A 19,568-nucleotide genomic window follows, 5' to 3' on the forward strand; every position below is an offset into this window, starting at 1 on the left:
GAGGGTGGGTGGAGGCTTGGCCCTAGCTAGAGCGTCTAGAAAACAGTGTGAGCGCGGGCGGGTGCTGGTTTTGAGATGCGAGTATTGGATGTAGCGATGAGAAATGAGAATTGGCGCTGTTCCTGACTTTTCGCTGCCCTTCTTTTTCCTTTTCTCCGCACGTAAGCATCTGTACACTTCATGTTTCCCGCTCAGGCTTCTCTCCGCCTCCTTTGCTGTGGGCTGCGGTCACTTCAGTACTTTCAGCTCTTCCCAGGGCGGTTGGCGTAGCCTCTGCAGCTCTGGGTTCTGGCAAACTTGAGCTGAGGAAACCTGTCGTCCTCCAGTATAAAAATACTGCGATCCTCCAAGGGTGGCATGGTCGGAGACTCTGCTTGTGGGGACCGCAACTAGTTATTTCAACCCCTACTTTTTTTTTTTTTTTTTTAACCCCACTTGGGGCTCCTCTTTCAGTCCGGAGTTCAAGTGTTGAGTTGTTGGTCTGTCAAGGAAGCTGATAAGTTTCCTTAGATGAGGTTTAGGGTCAGGGGAATGTAAGTTATGAACTCACATACGATTTAGGCACGTCTGAGTGCGTTCAAGATAAAACGAAAAGTTTTCGATTCCCCTCCCCCCCCCTTTGAAAAATGCCATTGTTTTAATCTCCAGTATAATAGGCTATACGGTGTTAGCTGTAGAGCTCCTATCATTGTTTTTCTGGGGGTGGGAAAAGCTAAACCTTTTTGCTACGTCTGCTAAAAGACTGTGTCGTCCGTCGTGCCCACTTCCCTCGCCCCAGCAATTTGAGTCAAAAACGCACAAGAGCAATCTATTTTTCGTCTTACAAATTTCCTTTTTTAAAAGCATAGGGAATCCAGAGTGTCAAAGAAAATAACTTTGTTCCAGGATTGAGATGTTGTTCATTGATTAAGGTACTTTTTAATACTTAATGTGTGCGCTAACACTGGAATTGGTAAATGGGAAATAAATGGGTTTCAGCCCTCCCCATCTCTCACTGTCTAGCAAGGGAGATTACATGGACAAAGAATGATAACCTATTGTGGTAGTAATAAAGCGGTTAACATTAATACAACATGTACTTTTTGCACTAGTCTAAGTACTTTATATGTATTATGAGGCAGGTAGTGAAGATTATATGTAGTATAGGGATGTTAGAGTGGAGCAATAAGGCAGGACAGGGGTTGGGCACCTTGATTTCAGACCTCTAACCCCCAGAACTGTGCAGCAATAAATTTCTGTTGTTTTAAGCTGCCCGGTTTGTCATAATTTGTATCGCAGCCCTAGGAAACTAATCTAGGGGTCAAGTGTGGAAACAGGGAGACCAATTAGGAAGCTAGTAGCAGTGATGATGGGGAGAAATGGCTTGTTTTGGAATTTATTTTTCAGCTACAGCATCCTGAATTTGCTGGTGGACTGGATGTGGCATATTCTTATAGAGATGTGAATCAGATTCTTTTCTTGTATAGGTTATTACAGAATATTGAGTAGATTTCCCTGTGCTATACACCAATATACTTACCTGTTTTATATGTAGTAGGATGTATATGTTAATCCCAAACTCCTCATTTATCCCTCCCTCATATTTTCCCTTTAATAACCATAAGTTTGATTTAAAAATTTGCTAGTCTTTGTGAACAGGTTCCTTTGTATAATTTTAAAAATTATATTCCACATGTAAGTGATATCATATGATATATGTCTTTGTCTGACTTCATTTAGTATGATAATGTCTCCATCCATCCATGTTGCTGCAAATGATATTTTTTATAGCTGAGTAATATTCCATTGTATATATGTACCACATCTTTATCTATTTTTCTGTCGATGGGCATTTAGGTTGCTTCCATGTCTTGGCTATTGTAAATAGTGGGACATTGAACATTGGGGTGCACGTATCTTTTTGAATTATAGTTTTCTCCAGATATATACCCAGGAGTGAGATTGTTGGATCATATGATAGTTCTGCATTTAGGTGGTTTTTTTTTTTTCTTCCAAAGAATTTTTTGAAGTTCCTGTTGTGGCTCAGTGGTTAACAAATCCGACTAGGAACCATGAGGTTGCAGGTTCAATCCTTGGCCTTGCTCAGTGGGTTAAGGATCTGGCATTGCCGTGAGCTGTGGTGTAGGTTGCAGACTCAGCTTGGATCTCGCATCGCTGTGGCTGTGGCTGTGGCGTGGGCCAGCTCTGATTAGACCCTAGCCTGGGAACCTCCATGTGCCTTGGGAGCGGCCCTAGAAATGGCAAAAAAAAAAAAAAAAAAAAAGACAAGAAAAAAATTTTTTTTTAATGGCTGCATGGCAGCATGCAGAAGTTCCTGGGCCAGGATTGAACTCATGCCATAGCAGTGACAATGCCAGACCCTTAACCTGCTGAGCCACCAGAGAACTCCTATATTTAGTTTTTTAAGGAGCCTCCATACTGTTCTGCATAGGGGTTGTACCAGTTTACATTCCCACCAGCAGTGTATGATGATTCCCATTTATTGTTTGTAGACTTTTTGAGGATGGCCATTCTGGACTGGTGTAAGATGATACCTCAATGTAGTTTTGATGTGCATTTCTCTCATAATTAGTGATATTGAGCATCTTTTCATGTGTTTTTTGGTCATCTGTCTATCTTTGGAGAAGTGTCTGTTTAGATCTTCTCCCCATTTTTGAAGTGGGTTGTTTGTTTTTTTATATATATTAAGCTGCATGAGATGTTTATATATTTTGGAGATTAATCCCTTATTTGTTGCTTCATTTCCCAAGATTTTTCTCCCATATTGTGGGTTGTCTTTTCATTTTCTTTATAGTTTCCTTTGCTATGCAAAAGTTTTTAAGTTTAATTAGGTTCCATTGGTTTATTTATTTATTTATTTATTTATTTTGTCTTTTGTTGTTGTTGTTGTTGCTATTTCTTGGGCCACTCCCGCGGCATATGGAGGTTCCCAGGCTAGGGGTTGAATTGGAGCTGTAGCCACTGGCCTACGCCAGAGCCACAGCAACGCGGAATCCGAGCCGCGTCTGCAACCTACACCACAGCTTACGGCAACGCCGGATCGTTAACCCATTGAGCAAGGGCAGGGACCGAACCCGCAACCTCATGGTTCCTAGTCGGATTCGTTAACCACTGCGCCACGACGGGAACTCCGGTTCCATTGGTTTATTTTTGTTTTTATCTTCATTACTCTAGGAGGTAGATCCAAAAATATATTGCTGTGATTTATGTCCAAGAGTGTTCTACCTGTGTTTTCCTCTGAGTTTTACAGTATCTGGCTTTATGTTTAGGTCTTTAATCCATTTTGAGTTTATTTATGTATATGGTGTTAGAGAATGTTCTAATTTTGTTCTTCTATGTGTAGCTGTCTGTCATGTTTCCAAGCACCACTTATTGAAGAGACTGTCTTTTCTTCATTGTATATTCTTTTTTGTTTGTTTGTTTGTTTTTCCTTTTTAGGGCTACAGGTGCTGCATATGGAAGTTCCTAGGCTAGGGATCAAATGGGAGTTATAGCTGCTGGCCTGTGCCACAGCCACAGCATTGCAGGATCCGAAGCGTGTCTGTGACCTACACCACAGCTCATGGCAACGTCAGATACTTAACCCACTAAGTAAGGCCAGGGATCAAACCCGTATCCTCATGGATACCAGTCAGATTCGTAACTGCTGAGCCATAGTAGGAACTCCTCCATTGTATTATATTCTTGCCTCCTTTGTTGTAGATTAATTGACCAGAGGTGCATGGGTTTATCTCTGGGCTTTCTATCCTGTTTTACTGATATATGTCTGTTTTTATTCCAGTATTGTGCTGTTTTGGTTACTATAACTCTGTAGTATGATCTGAAGCCAGGAAGCCTGATTTCTCCACTTCCGTTTTTCCTTTTTAAGATTGCTTTGGCTATTTGGGGTCTTTTGTGTTTCCATACAAATTAAATATTTTGTTCTAGTTCTGTGAAAAATGACATTGGTAATTTGATAGGGATTGCATTGAATCTGTAGATTGCCTTGTGTAATATAGTCATTTTGACAATATTAGATTCTTCTGGTCTAAGCACATAATATATTTTTCCATTTGTGTTGTCTTCAGTTTCATTCATCAGCATTTTATAGTTTTCAGAATTAGAGGTCTTTTACCTCTTTAGGTAGGTTTATTCCTTACTGAGGTGAATTAAGGATGATGTCTGGATATGTTTTATGAGAAACTGGTGATGCAGTTTACTAAAAGAGGGAAGAAGAGAACATGAACTGATTGGAACTATGTGTTTTTGTTTGTTTTATTCCTTATTTTTTGTTGTTGTTGTTATTGTTGTTGTTGCTATCTCCTGGGCCGCTCCCGCGGCATATGGAGGTTCCCAGGCCAGGGGTTGAATCGGAGCTGTAGCCACCGGCCCACGACAGAGCCACAGCAACGCGGGATCCGAGCCACGTCTGCAACCTACACCACAGCTCATGGCAACGCCGGATCGTTAACCCACTGAGCAAGGGCAGGGACCGAACCCGCAACCTCATGGTTCCTAGTCGGATTCGTTAACCACTGCACCACGACAGGAACTCCTATTCCTTATTTTGAAGTGACTTCAGAGTTATATAAAAGTTGAGTGAATCAGACTTAGATTCCCCAGTTGTTAACATTTTATGTGTGTGGTTTGGTTATAATAATAATGATTTCTGAATCAAGGATTCTCTTTTGGACGTGTAAGTTTTAGATGTCATCAATTAGACATACAAGTGGACCTAACAAGTTGGTTAAATAAGTCTGAAGCTCGGCTGGGTAGGTCAGGGCTAGAGTTATAAATTTTGAGGTTATTAGCATATGGATATATTGAAAACCTTGGTTCTGGCAGAGGTCACTTAGGGAAAAAGTGAGGATAAAGGGAAGATAAGAGTTATTGCAACATTAGATATTGAACAGCATTGAAGAATTAACAAAATGAACTGTAGAGGTGAATTAAAGCAGAAAGAAAATCAGAAAACTGAGATATCAAGGAAGTTAAGAGAAAGAAGTGTATCATGGAAATGACCAGCTAGCTGAGTGGAGTCTGTTTCTATTCTGCAGATAAGTTCATTGTATCCTTTTTTTTAGATTCCACATATAAGTGATAGCATATGATGTTTGTGTCTCACTGTCTGACTAACTTCACTTAGCATGGTAATTTCTAGGTCCATCCATATTGCTGCAAATGTCATTGTTTCATTCCTTTTTATGGCTGACTAATACTCCATTGTGAATATGTACCACATCTTCTTTACCCACTCCTCTGTTGATGGACATTTAGGTTGCATCCATTCCCTGGCTAATGTATATAGTGCTACAGTGAAAATTGGGACACATGTATCTTTTTGGTTTTCCTCTGGATTGATGCACAGGAGTGGGATTGCTAGATTATATGGAAATTCTGTTATTAGTTTTTTGAGGAATCTCTATACTGTTTTCCATAGTGAATGTACCAATTTACACTCCCACCAACAATGTGAGAGGGTTCCCTTTTCTCCACACCCTCTCCAGCATTTATTGTTTGTAGACTTTTTGGTGATGGCCATTCTGGCTGGTGTATCTCATAGTAGTTTTGATTTGCATTTCTCTAATAATTAGTGACAGTGATGTGCTTGTCTTTTCATGTGTTTTTTGGTCTTCTTTGGAGAATTGTTTGTTGAGATCTTTTGCCCATTTTTTGATGGGGTTGTTTATTTTTGTTATTGAGCTGCAGGAGGTGTTTACATATTTTGGAGATCAGTCCCTTGTCAGTCACTTCATTTGCAAATATTTTCTTTCATTCTGTGGGTTGTCCTCTTGTTTTGTCAGGGTTTCTTTTGCTGTGCAAAAGCTTTTAAGTTTAATTAGGTCCCATTTGTTTATTTTTGTTTTTATTGTCGTTACTCTAGGAGGTGGATCTGAGAAGGTATTGCTGTAGTTTATGTCAGAGAGTGTTCAGTCTGTGTTTTCCTCTAAGAGTTTTATGGTATCCAGTCTTATGTGTTCCTTTCTGAAAGGAGTGTCTTTTCTCCATTGTATGTTTTTGCCTCTTTTGTTGTAGATTAGCTAACTGTAGGTGCATAGGTTATTTCTGGGCTTTCTATCCCATTCCACTAATGTGTGTTTTTGTTTTTGTGTCAGCACCATACTGTTTTGATGACTTTAGCTTTGTAGTATAGTCTGAAGTCTGGGAGCCTGATTCTCCAGGTCCATTTTTCTTTCTCAGAATGGCTTTGGCTATTCTGGGTCTTTTGTATTTCCAGACAAACTTTAAAATATTTTGCTTTAGTTCTGTGAAAAATGGCATTGGTAATTTGATAGGGATTGCCCAGAGTCTGTAGATGGCCTTGGGTAGTGGTATAGTCACTTTGACAGTATTGGTTCTTCCAATCCAAGAGCAAGGTATATCTTTACATCTCTTAGTGTCATCTTTGATTTCTTTTATCAGCATCATTATAGTTGTCAGAGTACAGGTCTTTGGTCTCTTTGGGTAGGTTTATTACTAGGTTTTTTTTTATTGTTTATTTTTAGCAATGGTAAATGGGATTGTTTTCCTAATTTGTCTTTTTTAAAAAACTTAAAAAAAATTTTTTTCTGTTATAGCTGATTTACAGTGTTCTGTCAATTTCTGCTATACAGCAAAGTGACCCAGTCTCACACACACACATTCTTTTTCTCACATAATCTTTCATCATGTTCCATCACAAGTGACTAGATATAGTTCCCTGTGCTATACAGCAGGATCTCATTGCTTATCCACTCCAGATGCAATAGTTGGCATCTACTAACTCCAAACTCCCAGTCCATTGTACTCCCTCCCCCTCCCCTTTGGCAGCCACATGTCTGTTCTCCAAGTTCATGAGTTTATTTTCTATACATAGGTTCATTTGTGCTGTATATTAGATTCCAAATAAGTGATATCATATGGTATTTGTCTTTCTTCACTTAACATGAGAGTCTCTAGTTCCATCCATGTTTCTACAAATGGCATTATTTTTTTTTTTTTTTTATGGCTGAGTAGTATTCCTTTGTGTGTATATCACATTTTCTTAGTCATCCATCTGTTGATGGACATTTAGGTTGTTTCCAAGTCTTGGCTATTGTGAATAGTGCTGCAGTGAACATGGGGCATGTGTATCTTAATTCAGTGAAAGTATTATCTGGATATATGTGCAGGAGTGGGATTGCTGAGTCATATGGTAGTTCTATATTTAGTTTTCTGAGGTACCTCATATTGTTTTCCATAGTTGTTATAACAGTTTACATTCCCACTGACAGTGAAGGAGGGTACCCTTTTCTTCACACCCTCTCCAGCATTTTATTTGTTGACTTGTTAATGTTGGCCATTCTGAATGGTGTGAGGTGGTACCTCATTGTAGTTTTGATTTGCATTTCTCTAATAATTAGTGATGTTGAGCATTTTTTCATGTGCCTGTTGGCCATCTGTATATCTTCTTTAGAGGAATGTCTATTCATGTTTTCTGCCCATTTTTCAATTGGGTTGTTGGTTTTTTTGCTGTTGAGTTGTATAAGTTGTTTGTATATTTTAGATACTAAGCCTTTGTCAGTTTCATCATTTGAAACTGTTTTCTTCCATTCTATAGGTTGTCTTTGTGTTGTTGTTTTTTTAGTGGTTTCCATTCCTGTGTTGATTTATTGTCAATTTCTCCTTTTAAGCCAGTTAGCAGTTGACTTATATAATGAGGTGAGCCTGTGTTGGGGGCATATATATTTACAGTTGTTATATCTTCTTAGATTGGTCCTTTGATCATTATATAGTGCCCTTTTTTGGTCTCTTTTAACATTCTTTATCTTAAGGTTGATTTTGTCTGAAATGAGTATTGCCACTCCAGCTTTCTTTTGATTTCCGTTTTCATGGAATATTTTCTTCCATCTTCTCACTTTCAATTTGTATGTCTCTAAAACTGAAGAGGGTCTATTGAAGACAGCATGTATTTGGATCTTCTTTTTTATCCATTCAGGTAGTCTGTCTTTTTGTTGGGGCATTTAGTCCATTTACATTTAAGGTAACTTGATATATATGTTCTTATTGCCATTTTTTAAATTGTTTTGGATTTGTTTTTTAGGGCCGTACCTGTGACACATGGAAGTTCCCAGGCTGGGGTTGAATTGCAGCTGCAGCTGCCAGCCTGTGCCACAGCCGTAGCAACGTGGGATCCAAGCCATATCTGTGACCTACACCACAGCTCACGGCAATGCCAAATCCTTAACCCACTGAGCAAGGCCAGGGATCAAACCCATGTCCTCATGGATGCTAGTCAGGTTCTTAACCCCCTGAGCCACAATGGAAACTCCTAATAACATTAGTGTTGTGTTGCTTTTTATTTGTGTGTATACCAATTGTAGATTTTTTTTTATTTCTTTTTTGTCTTTTTGTCTTTTCTAGGGCCCCACCCACAGCATATGGAGGTTCCCAGGCTAAGGGTCCAATTGGAGCTATAGCTGCCAACCTGTGCCAGAGCCTCAGCAATGTGGGATCCCAAGCCGTGTCTGTGACATGCACCACACCTCACAGCAATGCCGGATCCTTAATCCACTGAGCGAGGCCAGGGATTGAACCTGAAACTTCATGGTTCCCAGTTGGATTTGTTAATCCCTGAGCCATGATGGGAACTCATCAATTGTAGATTTTTGGTTTCCAGTTACAATGAAGTTTTGATAGAGGTGTCTATGTATATACAAGATTTTTTTAAGTTTCTGGTCTTTTTTTTTTTTTTTTTCTTTTCTGGGTGCCACCTGCAGCATATGGAAGTTACTGGGCTAGGGATCAAATCAGAGCTACTGCTCCCAGCCTACACCATGGCCATAGCAGGCCTAGATCTGATCCACATCTGTGACCTATACCACAGTTCACAGCAATACGCTGTATCCTTAACCTGCTGAGCAGGGCCAGGGATCAAACCTGTGTTCTCATAGATACTAGCCCTACTTGTTGCTGCTGATTGACAATGGGAACTCCTTAAGTTCTTGGTCTCTTAATTGCAAATGCATTTCCAATGTCCCGCATTTGTACCGTCTTCAAGATTTCTGGTTTTGGTAGCATTTTTGTGTGTGGATGATTTCCTACTTTTACTATATGTATCCCTTTACTGGTGAGCCCTGTCATTTGTGATATTTTTGTTTCTAGCTGTAGCCTTTTCTTTTCCACTTAGAGAAGTTCCTTTAGTATTTGTTGTAAAGCTGGTTTAGTGGTGCTGAGTTCTGTTAGTTTTTGCTTGTCTGTAAAGCTTTTCAATTTCTCCTTCAAATCTGAACTAGTCAGATTCATTACCACTGAGCCACAACAGGAACTCCCATATTTCATTATTTTTAAAATTTTATTATTTTAATTTTATTTTTACAATTTATTTATTTATTAATTTTTATTTTTTTAAATAATTTTTTTTATTTTCCCACTGTACAGCAAGGGGGTCAGGTTATCCTTACATGTATACATTACAATTACATTTTTTTTCCGCCACCCTTTGTTCTGTTGCAACATGAGTATCTAGACAAAGTTCTCAATGCTATTCAGCAGGATCTCCTTGTATATCTATTCTAAGTTGTGTCTGATAAGTCCAAACTCCCGATCCCTCCCACTCCCTCCCCCTCCCATCAGGCAGCCACAAGTCTTTTCTCCAAGTCCATGATTTTCTTTTCTGAGGAGATGTTCATTTGTGCTGGATATTAGATTCCAGTTATAAGTGATATCACATGGTATTTGTCTTTGTCTTTCTGGCTCATTTCACTCAGTATGAGATTCTCTGGTTCCATCCATGTTGCTGCAAATGGCATGATGTCATTCTTTTTTATGGCTGAGTAGTATTCCATTGTGTATATATACCACATCTTCTGAATCCAGTCATCTGTCGATGGACATTTGAGTTGTTTCCATGTCCTGGCTGTTGTGAATAGTGCTGCAATGAACATGCGGGTGCACGTGTCTCTTTTAAGTAGAGTTTTGTCTGGATATATGCCCAAGAGTGGGATTGCGGGGTCATATGGAAGTTCTATGTATAGCTTTCTAAGGTATCTCCAAACTGTTCTCCATAGTGGCTGTACCAGTTTACATTCCCACCAATAGTGTAGGAGGGTACCCTTTTCTCCACACCCCCTCCAGCACTTGTTATTTGTGGACTTATTAATGATGGCCATTCTGACTGGTGTGAGGTGATATCTCATGGTAGTTTTGATTTGCATTTCTCTTATAACCAGCGATGTTGAGCATTTTTTCATGTGTTTGTTGGCCATCTGTATATCTTCTTTGGAGAAATGTCTATTCAGGTCTTTTGCCCATTTTTCCATTGATTGATTGGCTTTTTTGCTGTTGGGTTGTATAAGTTGTTTATATATTCTAGAGATTATAAGCCCTTGTGGGTTGCATCATTTGAAACTATTTTCTCCCATTCTGTAAGGTGTCTTTTTGTTTTCTTTTGGGTTTCCTTTGCTGTGCAAAAGCTTTTCAGTTTGATGAGGTCCCATGGGTTTATTTTTGCTCTAATTTCGATTGCTTTGGGAGAATGACCTGAGAAAATATTCATGATGTTGATGTCAGAGAGTGTTTTGCCTATGTTTTCTTCTAGGAGTTTGATGGTGTCCTGTCGTATATTTAAGTCTTTCAGCCATTTTGAGTTTATTTTTGTGCATGGTGTGAGGGTGTGTTCTAGTTCCATTGCTTTGCATGCAGCTGTCCAGGTTTCCCAGCAATGCTTGCTGAATAGACTTTCTTTTTCCCATTTGATGTTCTGGCCTCCCTTGTCAAAGATTACTTGACCCTAGGTGTCAGGGTTTATTTCCGGGTTCTCTATTCTGTTCCATTGGTCTGTCTGTCTGTTTTGATGCCAGTACCACACTGTTTGGATGACTGTGGCTTTGTAGTATTTCTTGAAGTCTGGGAGAGTTATGCCTCCTGCTTGGTTTTTGTTTCTCAGGATTGCTTTGGCGATTCTGGGTCTTTTGTGGTTCCATATAAATGTTTGGATTGTTTGTTCTAGTTCTGTGAAAAATGTCATGGGTAATTTGATAGGGATTGCATTGAATCTGTAGATTGCTTTGGGTAGTATGGCCATTTTGACAATATTGATTTTCCCAATCCAGGAACATGGAATATCTTTCCATTTCTTTACATCTTCTTTGATTTCTTTGATGAAAGTTTTATAGTTCTCGGCATATAGGTCCTTTACCTCCCTGGTCAGGTGTATTCTGAGGTATTTGATTTTGTGAGGTGCAATTTTAAAAGGTATCGTATTTTTGTATTCCTTTTCTAATATTTCCTTGCTGGTATACAGAAATGCAAGTGACTTCTGAATGTTCATCTTATATCCTGCTACTTTGCTGAATTTATGAATCAGTTCAAGGAGTTTTGGGGTTGAGTCCTTAGGGTTTTCTATGTAGAGTATCATGTCATCTGCATACAGTGACAGTTTGATCTCTTCTCTTCCTATATGGATGCCTTTTGTTTCTTTGGTTTGTCTAATTGCTGTGGCTAGGACTTCCAAAACGATGTTGAAGAGCAGTGGTGAGAGTGGGCATCCCTGTCTTGTTCCAGATTGGAGTGAGAAGGCTTTCCGTTTTTCCCCATTGAGGATTATATTTGCTGTGGGTTTGTCATAAATGGCTTTGATTATGTTCAGGAATGTTCCCTCTATACCCACTTTGGCGAGGGTCTTGATCATGAATGGATGTTGGACTTTGTCAAATGCTTTTTCTGCGTCTATTGAGATGATCATATGATTTTTGCCTTTTTTTTTGGTAATGTGGTGTATGATGCTGATTGATTTGCGTATGTTGAACCATCCTTGTGAACCTGCGATGAACCCAACCTGGTCATGGTGTATAAATTTTTTGGTATGTTGTTGGATTCGGTTGGCTAAGATTTTGTTGAGAATTTTTGCATCTGTATTCGTCAATGATAGTGGGCGATAGTTTTCTTTTTGGTGGTATCTCTGTCTGGTTTTGGAATGAGGGTGATGGCGGCATCATAGAATGTCTTTGGGAGTATTCCTTCTTCTTGAACCTTTTGAAAGAGTTTCAGGAGGATGGGCACCAATTCCTCTTTATATGTTTGATAGAATTCACCTGTGAAGCCATCTGGTCCTGGACTTTTTTATTTGTAGGGAGTGATTTTATGACCTCTTCCATTTCATTTCTAGTGATGGGTCTGTTCAGTTGGTCTGTTTCTACTTGATTCAGTTTTGGCAGGCTGTAAGATTCTAGAAAATTGTGCATTTCTTCCAGATTGTCCAACTTGTTGCCATATAGTTGTTCATAGTATTCTCTTATGGTTTTTTGTATTTCTGCTGTATCTGTTGTGATTTCTCCTTTTTCATTTCTAATTTTGGTTATTTGGGTTCTTTCTCTCCTCTTTTTAGTGAGTCTGGCCAGGGGTTTGTCAATTTTGTTTACCTTTTCAAAGAACCAGCTCTTGGTTTTATTAATTTTCTCTGTTGTTTTTTGAGTCTGTATTTGATGGATTTCTTCTTTGATCTTTATAATTTCCTTCCTTCTGCTGACTTTAGGCCTTTTTTGTTCTTCTTTTTCTAATTCGTTTAGGTGGGGGGTTAAGTTGTCCATTTGGGATCTTTCTTCTTTTTGAGAAAGGCCTGTATTGCTATAAATTTCCCTCTGAGCACTGCTTTCGCAGCATCCCACAGATTTTGAGCGGTTGTGTCTTCATTATTATTTGTTTCAAGGTAGTTTTTAATTTCCTTCTTGATTTCCTCCTTGACCCATTGGTGTTTTAGTAGCATGTTGTTAGTCTCCATGCAGTAGGTTTTTTTCTCTTTCCTTTTCCATGGTTGATTTCTTATTTCATGGCATTGTGGTCAGAGAAGATACTTGAGATAATTTCCATGCTCCTAAATTTATTGAGGTTAGCTTTGTGTCCCAATATGTGGTCGATTCTTGAGAAGTTCCATGAGCATTGGAAGAATGTGTATTCTGCTTTTTTTGGATGTAGTGTCCTGAGATATCAATGAAGTCTAACTTTTCTATTGTTTCCTTAGGATCTCTGTTGCTTTATTGGTTTTCTGTCTAGGGATCTGTCCATTGATGTGAGGGGGGTATTAAGGTCTCCTACTATGATTGTCTTCTCTCAATATCTCCCTTAAAGTCTGTTAATATTTGTTGTATGTATCTGGGTGTCCTGTATTTGGGGCATTATTGTTGACAATAGTAACATCCTCTCCTTGGATGGTCCCTTAATGGTTAAGTAGTGTCCTTCTTGTCTTTCTTTATGTCTTTTGTTTTAAGTCTATTTTGTCTGAATGAGTGTTGGACTCCTGCTTTCTGTTCATGTCTATTGGCGTGAAATATTTTTCCCCACCCTTTCACTTTCAATCCATATGTATCCTTTGTCCTAGGTGAGTTTCTTGCAGGCAGCGTATTGAAGGTTTTTGCCTTTTATCCACTCAGCCACTCTGTGTCTTTTGATTGGGGCGTTCAGTCCGTTGACTTAAGGTGATAATTGATAGATGATTATTTATTGCCATTTTGAACCTCGTGTTCCAGTTGATTCTATGGTTCTCCGTTCTTCCTTTCTATTTTTTTTTTTTTGGTTGGATGGTCTCCTGTTATTATCTGTTGAGTGTATTTTTTCTTTTCATTTGTTGCAAATGCAATATTTGGTTTTGGCTTGTGGTTGCCTGTTTTTAAGTATGCTAACCCCTTCCCATAATTGTGTGTTTTAGCCTCATGGTCCTTTGTTCAACACTTCATACTATATTAAAATTAAGAAGAGAAACATACAAACAAACAAACAAAAAGGGTGATTTATTTCCTAACATCCCTTGCCCACATTTTTGGTTTTGATGACTCTTTTTATTTTTTTCTTTTTAATTTTATTTTGTTTGAGGCCTGTTCATGATTAAATCTGTATGCCGGCTTATTTGAGTGACTGCTCTCTGATTTCGGTTTCCTCAGTCTCGTTCTTCCTCTTCTTCTTCTTCTTTTTTTTTTTTCTTTTCTTTTTCTTCCCTTTCCTCCTTTTGGTTTAGAGAAGCCCTTTCAATTTTCCTTTAACCTGGGTTTGTGTTGCTGTATTCTTTTAGTTTTGTTGTTGGGAAAAAATTTTATTTCCCCTTCTATTTTAAATGATATTCTTGCTGGATAGGTATTCTAGTTGCATATTTTTTCCTTTACACTTTAAATATTCTTGCCATTCCCTCTGGCCGTAGTGTTTCTGTAGAGAAATCAGCTGATAATCTTATGGGGTACCCTTGTAGGTACCACTCTGTTTTTCTCTTGCTGCCTTTGGATCCTCTCTTTATCACTACTTTTGCCATTTTTATTATGATGTGTCTTGGTGTGGGTCTGTTTGGGTTCAGTTTGTTTGGGCCCTCTGTGCTTCTTGTATCCTGAACCCAGTATCTTTTAGATTTGGGAAGTTTCCAGCGATAATTTCTTAAATATATTCTCCATCCCCTTATCTTTTTCTACTCCTTCTGGAATTTCCTATTATGCGTAGATTGGCCCGCTTTATATTATCCCATAGGTCTCTTATATTGCTTTCATGTTTTTTTTTATTTAGTTTTCTGTCTGCTGACCTGATTGGGTGATTTCCATTCTTCCATCTTCCATATCACTGATTCGTTCTTCTGCATTATTCATTCTGGTTTTTACTGCCCTTAGTTCAGTTTGTATCTCTGCAACTGAATGTTCTAATTTTTCTTGGCTCCTCCTTATATTTTCTAGTTCTTTTCTGAGGGTATCTGCATTACTGTTCATATCTTCTCTTAATTCCTTCAGTGTTTTCACTATTTCTCTTTTGAACTCCAGGTCTGTCAGACTGCCGAGATCTGTTTCATTGTTGACTGTTTTAGGTGAGTTCTCCTGTTGGTTTGACTGGGGGTGGTTTCTCAGCTTCTTCATCTTGCTTGTTGTTTTCTTTCTCCTGAGGGAGTTGTACTCTCTGTTATCGGGCAGTGTTTGCCTTGTCACTGCCGTGGAATATTTCCTGAGAGCTGGCATTGTTGGTCAGTCTTTTTTGAGGCAGTGTGGCTTTTCTGGAGTGTTGATGGGGCTAACAGTGTCTCTTTGAAGCAAAGGAGGACTTCCTGTGGGCAGACAGGACTGGGAGGTCCACACCACGATGGTAGCAGATGTCACTTGGTCAAGCAGAGCTTGCTCTGGTGTTTTTAGGCTGTGGGCTTCTTTCAGGGGGTTGGTGGTGTTGGGCAGCTGTTCCTCAGGATTGCAGCACCCCCTGGGGGCTGGAGCAGCTGTCTGCGTCACTGAGAACCTAAGAGGTTCTTCCCTAGGGCAGCCTAACTCAGAAGGATGGCCTGCGAATGTAGGCGGATCTTTTTAAAATCTGGCCGAGCTTGTTGCAGCTTTTCTGGGCTGCAGGGGCTCTTCTAGGGGGCTGGTGGTGCTGAGCAGCTATTCCATGGGAGTGGGGCACCCCCTGGGGGCTTGGGCGTGTAGCAGTGCTGCTGGAAACCCAAGAGGCTCCTCCCCAGGGCAGCCTGACTCAGAAAGATCGTCTGAGATCTTTTCCGGACTCGGCCAGGCTTGTTGCAGCTTTTCTGGGCTGCAGGGGGTCCTGCCTGGAGCTGGCAGTCCTATGCAGCTGATCCACTTGGGCACCCCCTGGGGGCTTGGGTGTGTAGCAGGGCCATTGGAAATCCAAGAGGCTCCTCCCCGGGGCAGCCCTACTCAGAAAAACCGTCCGAGAATTAGGCAGATCTATTCACGGCCTGGCTAGTCTTGTTCTAGCTTTTCTGGGCTGCAGGCCTTTCTTGGGGGCTGGTGGTTTTTGGTGCTGCTCTGGGGAAGTGTAGCCCCTCCAAAGGGCAAGCAGGCCTGTGCAGGGACAGCCCCTGCGGTGGTAGGCTTCAGGCAATTGTTGAGGCCAGCCCTCCCGGATGGCAGGTAGCCCCAGGTCCGGCGAGAGCATAGGGGGTGGGGGGAGGGGATGCACTGGGAAGCACAGCTTTCAGCTAGCTAGAGGGCCTGTAAGCTTGCTGTGGCATGGGGGGTATTCTATGGGAACCCACCCCTTCTTCTCTCCCCTCCCCAGCATGGGCACAGACCAGGCTCTTCTCCCAGGTTCCCTCTGATGTGGCTTTCCACTTCCCCGCCCCTAGAGTATTGCTCCCTTCCTCTGCGACAGCTTTGTTTTCTAGTCTCCCAGGCAGTCTCTGCCCCATCAAATGGTTTCTAGACCTCCCAAGCAGTTTCCGCTCCGCCCCGCCCCCCCAGCCCGATCCCGGGGACTAACCTCTGGAGCCAAGATCTCGGTGCCCAGCCCCCACCCAGGCGTCTCAATTTTTGGTGACTCTGCCCGTAGTTCAGATGGTCCGTTCGGTTCTTGATCGGCTTTTCAGTACTCCAACTTACTGCTACACTCTTCTCTGCATCTGGAGATTCCTCCGGTTCATTTGATCTTTCCCCCGTGTAGGTGACTTTCCAGGGTGCGGGATCCCTTTCTCCTCCTCAGTTCCCTTTCGGGAGCGCCTGTCCAGCTCGGGTTCACCTTCTCTCACTCTCCTCTTTTCTCTTGTTTTGCCTAGTAATGTCACGAACTTCTTGCCGTTATTGGAGTTTAGGTTCCTCTGCCAGCGATTGGTTGCTGTTCTGTGTGAGTTATTTGTTCTGTAGATGTGCTTTTTTTGTTGTGTTTGTGGGAGAGGGCAAGAGTGTCCCCCTACTCCTCCGCCATCTTGTCCTCTCAATTTATTTACTTATTTTTAAATTTATGGCTATACCTGTGGCATGAGGAAGTTCCAGTCCAGGATTGAATTCAAGCCACATCGTGAACTATGCTGCAGCTGACACAGTGCTGGATCCTTTAACCTACTGTGCCAGGCCAAGGATCAAACTACTGCAGTAGGATTCCTAACCCACTTGCACCACAGTGGGAGATCTGAGAAATATCTATTTGGATATTCTGCCTCTTTTTTGGGGGGGGGGTTCTTTTTTTGATGTAGACTGCATGGTACGTTTGTATATTTTGGAGACTAATTCCTTATTGGTCACTTTATTTGCATAGATTTTCTCTCATTCTGTGGTTTGTCTTTTTTATTTCTTTATGGTTTCCTTTGTTATCCAAAAGCTTTTTTTTTTTTCCTTTTTCTTTTTTTTTGGCTTTCCCATGGCATATTGCTTTCCTGGGCCAGGGATAAGGTCTGAGCTGTGATAGCAACCTACACAACAGCTGTGGCAATGCTGGATCATAAACCCACTGTGCTGTGCCAGGGATTTAACCTGTGTCCCAGTGTTGTGCTCCATTGTGCCACAGAGGGGAACTCCAACTGTGCAAAAGCTTTTGAGCTTAATTAGGTTTATTAGATTTATTTTTGTATTTATTTTCATTACTTGGGAGGTGGATCCAAAAAGATACTGCCATGATTTATGTCAAACAGTGCTCTGCCTATATTTTCCTGTAGAGTCTTATAGTATCCGGTTTTATGTTTAGGTCTTTAATCCACTTTGAGTTTATTTTTTGTATAGGTGTTAGAAAATGTTCTACTTCCTTTTACATGTAGATGTCCAGTTTTCCCAGCACCATTTATTGAAGTGACTATTATTTCTCCATTGTATATTCTTGCCTCCTTTGTCATAGATTAGTTGCCCATAGGTGTGTAGGTTTATCTCTGTGCTTTCTGTCCTGTTCTACTTGTCCATGGCTGTGTTTAAGCCAGTATCATACTGTTTTGATGACTGAAGCTTTGCAGTATATTCTGAACTCAGGGAGCCTGATTCTTCCATCTCCATTTTTCTTTCTCAAGACTCTGGCTATTTGGGGTATTTTGTGTTTCCATACAAATAAAATTTTTTTTGTTCTAGTACTATTAAAAATGCCATTTGGTAATTTGATAGGGATTACATTGAATCTGTAGGTTGCCTTGGCTAGCACAATCATTGTGACAGCCCAAGAGCATGGTATATTTTTCTGTTTGTATTGACTTTGATTTCATTCGTCAGCTTATTATAGCTTTTGAAATATAGGTCTCTTTAAGTAGGTTTATTCCTGGTATTTTATTCTTTTTGATGCAGTGGTAAATGGGATTGTTTTCTTAATTTGTCAGAAGACCTACTTTTAAAAATCTATTGCATTTAGAGGTTTATATTAAAAGTTTCTTTTCTCAGTGTAGATTTATATTCATACTTAAATTCATAAACCTTAAAACCTAACATTTGTTCTCTGAGGAATGAGAGTCTGAGTTAATACCTTTATGATTCTTACTGGCTTGGTGGCTCCAAACCCTAGCTTGTCTCTAATTTAGTATTGTTTATCTTCTCCATTTTAGTTGTGTGTTTCCCTATCACAATGAAAATGAATGTCCTTTTCCCTAGCTTCTTTGGAACATGGCTTCCCTATAAATGTTGAGTATAAACCACATGTGTATTTTTTTTTTTTTTAGGACTGCACCCGTGGCATATGGAAGTTCCCAGGCTAGGGGTCTGATTGACGCTGCAGCTGCCAGCCTATACCACAGCCACAGCAATGCAGGATCCAAGCCATGTCTGTGACCTACACCACAGCTCATGGCAATGCTGGATCCTTACCCACTGAGCAAGGCCAGGGATTGAATCCCTGTCCTCATGGATACTAGTTGGTTTTGTTACTGCTGAATCATGACACGGACTCTACCACATGCATATTTTCCAGTTAAACTTCTAACTGAAAGTTTGGAAAGACATATAAATGAGGATCCCTAAGTAATCCCTCTCCCCTGATATTTCATAACAATTATATATTAAGTGGTAGAAGAATCACTTTGCAGAATCACAAATTCCTTTTGACCTAGGTTTGTTTGTAAAATTAAGGATGGATCTCTGAATCCAGCTTTTAACATGCAATTCTGAGCCATGGCATGTGAATCTTGGGTAGGCTCATTATATTTGTGGAATCTTTATGCATCCATCAAAATTAACATCTGTATGTAAGAAGTCATGTACTATTTCATTACACAAAAATTAATCTTGTTTGCCTCCTGAAAAAAAGATGCAGGGTAGTAAAGATGGTTAAATTCAAGTGGGTTTTTAAACATGTTGTGGAAAGATCTTGTGCAGAGAGACATGGACTTCTACTTAGTAGATGTGTAACTGTGTGCAAGTTACTATGGAAAACAAGCTTAGTGGATGCTTTGTATGTAAAGTGTCTAGCACATCCTTATGAGATATTCATTAATGAATGTTAGTACCCTTCCTGTTGCGCACAAGTGAAATGACTTCTAGAAAACTAATATTGAAAATGTTGGAAAATATTTTATTTTATTTTATTTTTTGTCTTTTTGTTGTTGTTGTTGTTGCTATTTCTTGGGCCGCTCCCGCGGCATATGGAGGTTCCCAGGCTAGGGGTCTAATTGGAGCTGCAGCCACCGGCCTACGCCAGAGCCACAGCAACGCGGGATCCGAGCCGCGTCTGCAACCTACACCATGGCTCACAGCAACGCCGGATCGTTAACCCACTGAGCAAGGCCAGGGACCGAATCCGCAACCTCATGGTTCCTAGTCGGATTCGTTAACCACTGCGCCACGACGGGAACTCCGAAGGAAAATATTTTAAATAGTTACGTAGCTGAGTAAATTACCAGGTTTAATAGGTTTAAAAAAACATGAAAAGGACTACTGTTTCTACTATGTAGGATGGCATTATTTCAATTTACA

The 19,568-nt window shown here is 40.3% G+C and overlaps 1 protein-coding gene across 4 annotated transcripts in view; it reads left to right on the forward strand.

Moving 5' to 3' along the window:
- ASB3 (ankyrin repeat and SOCS box containing 3) overlaps positions 1–19,568 on the forward strand; it is a 114,887-nt gene that overhangs the window by 256 nt on the left and 95,063 nt on the right. Inside the window, exon 1 of one of the 4 annotated variants that reach the window (XM_047782093.1) lies at positions 41–161. The exons of 1 other annotated variant lie outside the window; for it this stretch is intronic. The gene's annotated coding sequence lies outside the window, so the exon portion shown is untranslated. Of the gene's footprint in view, positions 1–40; positions 162–19,568 lie in introns of those variants that run through there. 2 more of the 4 variants (XM_047782092.1, XM_047782089.1) reach the window with 2 other exon arrangements.

The sequence above is a fragment of the Phacochoerus africanus genome, chromosome 5 (genome assembly GCF_016906955.1).
Source record: "Phacochoerus africanus isolate WHEZ1 chromosome 5, ROS_Pafr_v1, whole genome shotgun sequence".
Classification (NCBI taxonomy): domain Eukaryota; kingdom Metazoa; phylum Chordata; class Mammalia; order Artiodactyla; family Suidae; genus Phacochoerus; species Phacochoerus africanus.